The sequence below is a fragment of the Desmodus rotundus genome, chromosome 2 (assembly GCF_022682495.2).
Source record: "Desmodus rotundus isolate HL8 chromosome 2, HLdesRot8A.1, whole genome shotgun sequence".
In the NCBI taxonomy this organism is placed as follows: domain Eukaryota; kingdom Metazoa; phylum Chordata; class Mammalia; order Chiroptera; family Phyllostomidae; genus Desmodus; species Desmodus rotundus.
This window is the reverse complement of record NC_071388.1, coordinates 65,106,580-65,117,086: the sequence shown is the minus strand read 5'-3', so window position 1 is coordinate 65,117,086 and position 10,507 is coordinate 65,106,580.

The following is a 10,507-nucleotide window of genomic DNA, read 5'->3' as shown; positions in this document are numbered from 1 at the left end:
ATGCCCAACACTTGATGACAGAATTCAGAACTCTGGGCACACAGCCCTCCTCTCCTCTCTCTAACAATCAGTAATTTTTATTGTGCTTTCATAGTGTCAAATTTATAACATTCTCACATCATTCTGTAACCAAATTTACACTGTGGTTTTTCCTTAGGTCTCTATTTAGATAGATCCTGCCCATTTTTACAAGGATTTCTTTTTTGAAATGTTTATTTTAATTTTTGATCTTCTATATATCTTCAGAAATATGTTTTCAAAAAGGAACCATGTATTTCCCATGCATTCTAGTTAATCCCTGTCTATTGTCTTGACATTTAGAAGCCAATTGGCAGGATACACTACTTTTACTGTATTATTTTGTATTAGTTTCAGGTGTATAGCAGAGTGGTTAGAGTCATATACTTCACAAAGTGTTTCCCACAATATTTCCAGTACCCACCTGGCATCAGACATAGTTATTACAATGCTATTGAGTATATTCCCTATGCTATACTTTACATCTGCATACTTTGTAACTATCAATTTGTACTTCTTAATCGCTTCACTTTTCCCACCCATCCCACTGACACCTTCTACTAGCTGGTGATTATCAGTCTATTTTCTGAATCTATGAATCTGTTTCAATTTTGTTTATTTTGTTCTTTAGGTTCCATATATAAGTGAAATCATGTAGTATTCATCTTTTCTAACTTATTTCACTTAGCATAATATCTTCTAGGTTCATCCATGCTGTCCCAAATAGTAAGATTTTCTCCTTTTTTATTGCTGAGTAATATTCCATTGTGTGTATACCATCTTTTCTTTATCCACACATCTATTGATGGACACTTAGGTTGCTTCCATATCTTAGGTATTGTAAATAATGCTGTAATGGACATATGGGTGCATATATGCTTTTGAATTAGTGTTTTGGATTTCTTTAAGTAAATACTCAGCAGTGGAATCACTGGGTCATAAGGAAGTTCCATTTTTTTTAATTTTTGAGGAATCTCCATACTGTTTTCCATAGTGGCTGCACCAATTTGCAATTCCACCACCAATGCACAAGACTTTTCTTTCTTTCACATCCTCACCAACATTTGTATATTGATTTATTTATTATAAACATTCTGACCAATGTAAGGTGAAATCTCCTTGTAGTTTTAATTTGCATTTTTCTGATAATTAGTAAGGTTGAGTATCTTTCATATGTGATTGGTCATCTGTATGTCCTGTTGGAGAAATGTCTGTTCAGGTCATCTGTCCATTACTAAATGGAATTGTTTGTTTCCGTGGTATTGCGTTGTATGAGTTCTTTATCAATTTTGGATACTGACTCTATTGGATGTATCTTTTTGACGAATATATTTTCCTCTTCACTACATTGTCTTTTTTGTTGTAGTTGATAGTTTACTTTGCTGTGCAAAACTTTGCCCATTTTTTTACTTGGATTATTTGGACAGGTATGTGCAAAAAAATTGAAACTAGATCACCTCCTTACACCATACACAAGAATAAACTCAAAATGTATTAAAAACTTAAATCTAAGATCCAAAACCATAAAATCCCTATAAGAAAACTAAGGCAGTCAACTTTTTGACATTGTTCGTAGTAATTTTTTTCTCTGATATAGCTTCATGGAAAAGGGAAACAAAAGAAAAACCAAAGGGACTGCATCACAGGAAAGTGTTTGCACAGCGAAGGCAGCCTACTGGCTGGCGGCAGGTGTCTGCCAGTGATACATCTGACAAAGGGCGATATCCGGAATGAATAGGGACACTACATCTCTTTTTGGACATGTACTTTTTATAAAACTTTTTTTCTTTTTGTTTTGTTTTGTTTTTTTAATTATTATAAACTTCATTAGGCTAAAGAGAATTATTTACATATCTTTTTTAGAGGAATCAAAAAGTCAAATGTATACTAGACTAATAATGTGATGTCTTTCGGATTTACCTTCAGTATGGAGTTTATCATTGTTTTGATTTTTGAATCATTTATGAAATTGATAAAGAAAAAAACAAATTTATTTTCAACAACTTTTCAGGTATTTTTAAAACTAAAAACCAAAAAATAATAAAAAATAAAAAACAATCAGAAAGTACCACTTAATTTTAACTTCAATTTTATCCTTTTAAAAACTATGTATTTGATTTATTTTGATATCAAGTACTAGAACTGTGTCTGACAACATAGATTGCTAAATAAATCAATTACTGTTATATGTTAGTTTATTAGCATCTATCATTTTCCTTGTTTTAATACATTAAATATAGATATTCATTATATACTATAAATTCTAAAATATAACAGTAATGAAAGTTTTTGAGTTTAGGCTTTTAAAATTCTAAGTGAAAAATAATTTTTGATGTTTCTATAATAAATGCAGTTTTAAAATTTAAGAAAAGAATTAAGAGAAAGTGTGAACAGCTATCAATACTGAGAAGGATGAATTTTAAAGGTATCATAACATCTGATGTTTTTCCTATCATAACTTGTGTCCGTCTTAGGCATTTGGTTTGGAGTTGTTCATTAAAGCTTTAACGTAAATAATACCTGACCCCTTTGCTTTCCAAAATTTTTATTTGTTATCAATAATTAGTATTTTTGGTTCTTATGTTTTCACATATAAAATTAAATTTTATTCAATTATTGAAGGCAATATTGATGTATGGTCTAAATTTCTGATTTAAAATTTCTATCATGGATTGTAACAGGAATTTTAATAACAATGATCATAGTCATAATAATCATAATGGTGTTGAAGAATTAGTCATGTAATCTTACAGTGGGGAAATATTTTGGAACCATTATATCAGTTTCACAAATATATACTTTAATTCCAAGTGGAATTAAAGAACTTCTAAGTTGTGTGCTCATGCTAATTCATGCAGTACTAACAGAAATATCTTCTCTAAGCTTATGGGGGAAAAACCCATAAATGGTTTACAGTATTTTAAATATGTAACTCTGTATTGCACCCTGCTGCCTCTCTTGTGGTGCAAAAACATACCCCAGTTCAACTTCAGGTCTCTCCAAGCCCTATTTCATTTGTTATGTAAGGCAGTTAGTACACCCTATCTCTTGAAGAAAACTCGAATGTGAGTAACGGCCAACAGATAACAGCTGGCCTAGCGTGTTCAGGCTGGAATTTAATGGCCTATTCTGACTACTGCTGCAGGTATTGGCGGATGCCTCAAACAAGTGCCCACTCCCCTGTTCTCCCGAGCAGCCATGCCCAGGCTACAAACCCTCCTCCCAAGGATACTATAGCACAGTTCAAATCCCTGTATCTCCTGCCCTCTTTACCCAGAAATCTGATTACTTCTCTTTTTAGCGTCTCAAAATGTAAAATATTGCATTCAATCAATTCCAAGAAAATGTAACCATTGCATTCTCCCCCATCCCATCCCCCTCCTTTGTATGTGGATGACAGATACGGTCAGTACTCTGAGCAGATGTACTCTTTTAAGGATGGCCAAAGAAATTGTAGGGTACCTCTCTGATTGCAGAAGATAAAAACTATCAGTTTAATAATCAATTTTTGTCATTCTTCAGCTTTGCTCTTCAGTTTTCATGTACCCACTAAAGATGCTATAATTTTATGAATTTAAAAATCTAATACTGGCAGTCTACTTTTTAATTTTTTTTCAGCTTTTTTGTACTTCTTTTATCATATTTTACTTTTTTAAATTATTGTTCAAGTACAGTTGTCTCCATTATTCCCTCACCACTCCCCCCACTCCACCCATCCACACCTCCCACCCTTGACCCCAACCCCCCCTTTGGTTTTGTCCATGAGTCCTTTATACACGTTCCTTAATGACCCTTCCCATTTTTCCCCCATTGCCCCCACTCTGGTTACTGTCAGTTTCTTCTTTATTTCAGTGTCTCTGGTTATATGTTGCTTGCTTTTTTGTTTTGTTGAGTAAGTTCCACTTATAGGCAAGATCATATGGTATTTGTCTTCCACTGCCTGGCTTATTTCAATTAGCAATAATGCTCTCAAGATCCCCTAATTAAAAAATGGGCAAAGGACCTGAAGAGACACTTCTCTAAGGAGGACATATAGAGGTCCCAGAGACATGAAAGGATGCTCAGCATCACTAGCAATCAGAAATATGCAAATTAAAATCACGATGAAATACCACTTCACACTGTCCAGAATGGCCACATTAACAGATCAACAAACAAGTGCTGGCGAAGTTGTGTAGAAAAGAGAACCCTAGTGCACTGTTGGCAGTTGTATTGTTAATTTTTTGAGGAACTCTCATACTGTTTTCCATAGTGGCTGCTCTAATTTACATTCTCACCAGTAGTGTAAAAGGGTTCCCTTTTCTCAACATCTTCACCAACTTATTATTTGTTGTCTTTTGGATAGTAGGAATTTTAGCAGGTGTGAGGTATTATCTCATTGTGGTTTTTGATTTGCATTTTCCTGATGACTAGTAATATTGGCCATCTTTTTATATACTTGTCAGCCCTCTATTATTTGAAAAAAATGTCTATTTAGATCTTCCTATTTTTATTTTATGTATTTACTTTTGTTTCTGTAAATTTATTTTTGCCATTAGTATTTAGTCCCTTTATACACCCTCTCTTGCAATCACTACCCTGTTATCCATGTTCATGAGTCTTTTTCCTTTTTGCTCAATCTGGCTACTCCCTAACCCCCTACACCGGAGTTGTCAACCTTCTCTGTACCTGAGTCTGTCTCTATATCGCTCCTAAGTTCAGTTTGTTCATTAGATTCCACATATGAGTGAAATCCTATGGTATTTGTCTTTCTTTGATGGCTTATTCCACTTAGTATAATGTTCTCCAGGTCCATACATGCTGTCACAAAGGGTAAAAATTTCTTCTTTTTTATAGTTGAGAGTATTCCATTATGTAAATATCCCATAGTTGTTTTATCCACTCATCTACTGAGGGGCACTAGAACTACCATAGGATCCAGCAATTCCACGTTTGGGTATTTATCCAGAGAAAATGAAAACACCATCTCAAAAGGATATCTGCACCTCCACATTCATTGCAGAATTATTTACAATATACAAGGTATGGATATGACTTCAGTGTATCTCGTTGGCCAGATGAATAAAAAATGTGGTACATAATAATGTACCACATTTCATCAGTCTTTATTAAAATAGTACTTCAGCCCATGTGTAACTGCTTCTTGGGGATTTTCATTTCTTTCTATGAAGCCCCCTATGATGCATAAAAATATTACCATCAAATAAAATTTGTATATATTTTGCTGTTTAAAAAAAAACCCACTACCGACAACAACGTTTCCTGACACAGCCAGGGCACTGTTTCATAGTTCTATTTCCGCTCCTCCACTCATGCGCATCTTCATGTTGTACGGAATCTCCCTGGAGCTCATTACTATCTTGCCATCCCACTGTCAGAAACTCAGCTGAGGTGGAGAGAGCTGAACTGTCAGGTGTCAGAGTAGTCAAGCCAAATAAATGTGATAGCAAACAGACAATCTCTGATCACTCACCGCAGTAGTATGAGCTAGAGGCTGAAAGCAGAGAAGTGCCTTTCTCTCCTCCTTTCCTTCCATTTTCCACAGGGACACAACGCAGATCAAGGGTAAGGTTGATCAGCATGGGCTCCAGTGTTCATCTCCCTATCAAGGGAGCCTTGAACAAAGGCTCCTGTAGTTCACTTTGCCAGAGAGAATGAGGGGCAAGTGTAGAGGGAGGGATAAAAGTGGGAAATTGCTGAGTAGTGAGTCAGACTAGAGAAAAGGATTTTCAAGGCTTCTGCCTCTTCTCTTCACTCCTCTCCCTTCTCTCCCCAATTAGTAAGCTTCCCCAAAGGCACCCAAAGGAGGTATCTGCCAAAGACTTCATATAAGGAGGTCTCTGAATGAAGGAGCCCGGGTTAAGAATGCAAATATGAGAAGCACAAGTCTGGCCAGAGGGGCCCAATTCTCTGACTGCATCTCCCTTCAGAGTCTGCAATGCATCCACAGGGCACTGGCTGGTTGCAGGAGGGCAGCTTTACCTGGGAGGCCTGCCAGATAAAGATTTTGTGTAATTGCCGTTGTTAGACGTTTAACCAGGGCCAGACTCCTCACTCTCCTTTACCTAGCTTTATCCATTTCCTCCCTCCTCACTTCCCATGTATCTGTTTTTGGTTCTTCCTCTTTAAACCTATGGCTTCACTGTTTCATTTAACTAATGCCTGAGTAGAGTAGTCAAAACAACTGGACTATTTCAGAGAAGATTTATGGTCAGAAGGTGAAATGAACTGATTATGAAGGATGGAGGTGGCAAGGGGTGGATTCCAGGAATAGCGTGTACAAAAGCACTGGTTCGGTGGGAGCACTGTGATGACTCAGGTGTGACTGCAGTGCAGATATAAGCCAAGACAGGCAAGAGATGTCTTGAACAGACCAAATTATAGAAGGACACGTCTATAATACAAAAGTTTAAATGTTTTGTCTGTAAAAGATAGAAAATTATTGAAAACTTTTAACTGAATAATATCACAATTATATTTTTATAAAATGTCTAAGCTAAGGCTTGTTGCATGAGATAGTAACTAATATGAATACAAATAATGATGCGTCTCAGTAGTTAAGAATTCAAAGTTGCCTTGCACCAAGGTAAAATTGATTATTTGGATATTTGATTAATTGATTATTTTAGATATTCCCTAAAGTAGACCATTTCAAAGATTAACAAATGAATAGTCAGAAGATTTGCTAAACTATTTGTTAGTGTGTGAGTACTGCTTTTGAAATACATATTATATAAAATTCTCATATGTAGAAATATAATTATTGACACTGGATTGCAACTCCGCATGGTGGGAATGTGAGTTGGGAAGATGGTGAGGGAGGAAAACATACCGCTAACTTGTGGTATGTGGGGAACAACACATAGGGCAACAGAAGCAACCTACACTTAAACAAAGTCTGTTTAGTATTAAAATGATACGCTGTAAGTTTGTAGAGCATAAAATTATTTTAAAAATAAATGTATTATCTATTTCCTTAATATTAGGCAACTCTATTTCTGATAAAGAAATAATCTTAGGTAAGTGTTTGAACTTAAAAATTACATTCTATTTTTAAATGTATATGTGCTGTATATTTGAACTCACGTTAAGAAATAGTTAAATCCATTTTTAATTCCACAAACATAAATGTTATTTTTTAACTGACAAAATGTTTGAAATACTTATTTTTTAGAAAAGATCTGATTATATTCTCACCCATAGCAATCTATGTTGTTACTTACATACATGTGTATATTTTCAGGTTTAATTTTTATTCACTAATAACATGTAAAAATTGCTTTTCTATAATAACCTTTAGCCCTACTTGTTTAGGGCTACTGCCAATTATTATGTGGAAGTGGAATGGGGAGATCCAATTCTGATCTTTGAGACACAAGGGTAAATCTTATTGATTTCAACAGAAGTTACACATAAAGCTTCCACACCAAGGGTAGAAGCTGACCCAAAACAAATTAAGACTGATTTCCTTGTCACTTTACATGCATACATAGATCTTGATATAGACTAAGAAATATATTTTATCTGACGTGCCTTACTCTAAGGTTTAATATTAGCTTTTCCCTAATTTGTAGTGAATGTCCATTAGACTCACAGAATCGTATTTATTGTCTCTGGTGGTTAATTAAACATCTGTAAAACAGTCCGAGGATATAAATCGAACCCAGCCTTTCTAAGACAAACAATTTTCATTTTCCAATAATAAATTCAAACTCTTATATGTTGTAATTTAGAGACAGCAATTCAGATTTTTTAAAATAATACCATGGAAAATATTATTTTTGTTTGTCATGATTTCTGTTGTTTACTTTGGAAGATATCGTTGCTTTATAAAACAGTGAATACAACAAAATATGGCATTTAGCAATATTCTCTACAAGAAGACATTTGTTTCCAAAGTCTCTGTTTTCATATGTACATTTCCTGTTCCCTAGGTTGTGCCAAATGTAGCATGAGCAACAGCAAGCTAGTCCGATTTGTTATGACCTGTTAAAGTGCTCAGTAAATATCTAGTGACACTTGAGAAAAAAAGCCCCCTCTATTTGTGAGGGCACAGGAAGCAGAGAACACTGAAATTTATGTTTTGTGCTCATGTTATCAAGATCTCTCAAAATGTAGATTATTGTAATTTTAAAGATTCCTTGTGGTCTCATTCATTCAGGTTCAGATAACTTGTTTTTCTCTTATTTAACTTGTTTATGTTTTTCTTTAGTTAAAAAAGAAAAGCACAAATTAGTTCTTTTTCAGTAAGAGTTAACAAATTCTAAATACAAATTGTTCATAGAAGGTAAAAATGCCAATTAGATGATTCATTTTAATCTATCAATTGCCTTCTACTTTCATTGGCTAACTTTTTTTCCACATTGGCTAAATTTTTTAGTATCTTCATAATTTTCTATAATTTTAAATAAGCCTACCTTTAAAACAAAGTGGGAAGTTATTGTTATTTTTCCCTTTTCTTTTCAATCTAAGGGAAATAAATATAATGATCATTTCACATTAATAAAGTTACTCAACTGCTAAATCTTGAAAAATTAGTTTTGTATGTTAAAATGAGATGCTCTCTATTTGGCCTCAGAAGTTCATTCAATAGAGTAAAACTAAATTCCTGAAACTATTTACTTTAGGGCTTAAGAAAGCTATTAAGCCTGTAGGCCAGGTGACAGGAAAAGGCTATGAGTTTAAGCTCCCTCAATAACATAGCCCCAAACTTGGCCTCAGAGAAATGAAGAAGATTAAGGTGTTAACTCAAACCTCAAGTATACTGTTGATCTCTACCCTTTTGGGTGGGAAAATTAGAACGAAGGTGCTCTACAGAACAGAAAATCATAACGTGGTTTCATCTCTATTATCCATTAAACTGAAGGTTTTGTACATACTGGTAAAAACATATTGGGAGCAATCATTATTATAGGTGTGCCCCTGACATACTATTTAATTTTCTTTCTTGGAAACCTAAAAATTAGCACTAATTTATCAAAGAGCTTTATAAAGAATAAAGAGATATTTTACTGTTAATTTACTCATTTAACCTTTTGCCCCATCAAGCAGTATTGGAAAGCGAGACATTTTCCTGGGGATGGAGAGATGAAATGAGTTCCAGTAAAACAGAAAATAATGAAGTAACTGCAATACATTGTGATAGATACTATAATAGAGGTACTTACTCTGGGACAGCTGAGGACCAATGTTCAACACTCTCTGGGTTATGCAGGAAAGGTTTTGCAGGAAGAGTAGGAGTCTACCAGTTAAAGAAAGCATCATGCATAAAGGTATGTCCTTATATTGACTTTGCATTCTAAATAAGCCATATGTTTAATAAACTTGAGAGAGTTCAGAATTGTTTGCCTATGATGGGGTTATGTACAAGAAGCTGTAATAATGTAACAAAATTACAAAAATAGATAATACATTGTGAGCCCTTACAAAATGCTAGTCACTTTTCTGAGCTATCTGGTGATATCTGCTGTCATTGAATCACCATAACCCTTCTACTTGGCACTGTTTTATAGATGAGAAAACTGAGGCATTGTGGGGGGAACAACTTTTGAGGACACATGACTATCGAGCGTTAAAACCGGAATGCAAACCGCAGCTGTATTGTTTGGGAGCCTGGGTTTCTATGCTGTGCATGAGGTTGTGGATGTGGTGGAATAAAGGCAGGAAAGAACTTTGCTTTAGAATTTACTCTCTGTTCCGTAGATAATAGGAAACCATTGAAGTTAGACATCCAGTTGGCTGAGGAATATAAGAAAGAGGCTTTGAGGATGACTTCCAAGACTGGGTTTCAAGTGACACCTTATGAGAGAGAGAAAAACCAGCAGCGTTATAAAATCAGGTGTTAAAGAGGAAGTGCGCTGAGTCTGAGGCATGTCGATTGCCAATACGTGTCTGCAGTTTACAGTTATTTTACACGGCATGACACTGGAGGAGAGATAAAAGACATCTCTGAGTCTCATTTTATGAGTCTGTAAAATGGGATGAGGTTTTTATGAGGGTTAAATGAGCTAATAATTTTAAAATGCTAAAAAATAGTATCTTATTTATAGCACCCATTATCTGTGTTAAACAAATAAGTAAAACTACCTCAAAAAAGATGTGACTAAGTGGTATATTCTGTAAGGACAGTCTCTACCTTCAGTTGAAAATATTGTATTTACTTTTATTAGTTTAGGAACTACTTATGGTTCATTTTTAATCTCCTGAAATGATACAATTAATTATGTTAATATTTTCAATATATGTGATTATGTATATCAATTTAAAATTATAGTATACATCAACTTGGATGGATCAGAGGGAAACTGGGTGAAGTTGTACATTATTTTTAATTAATTCAGTTATTTTGAATTAAAGGGTAATTTTAATACCAACCGTACTAACAAAATAATTGATGAGTTATTTGATGTTATCCAAAGCACTCATTCAAACATACTTTTGCTCAGCGAACACTTATTTAGTGAGTACTACCTCGCAGTCGCCCGTCTCA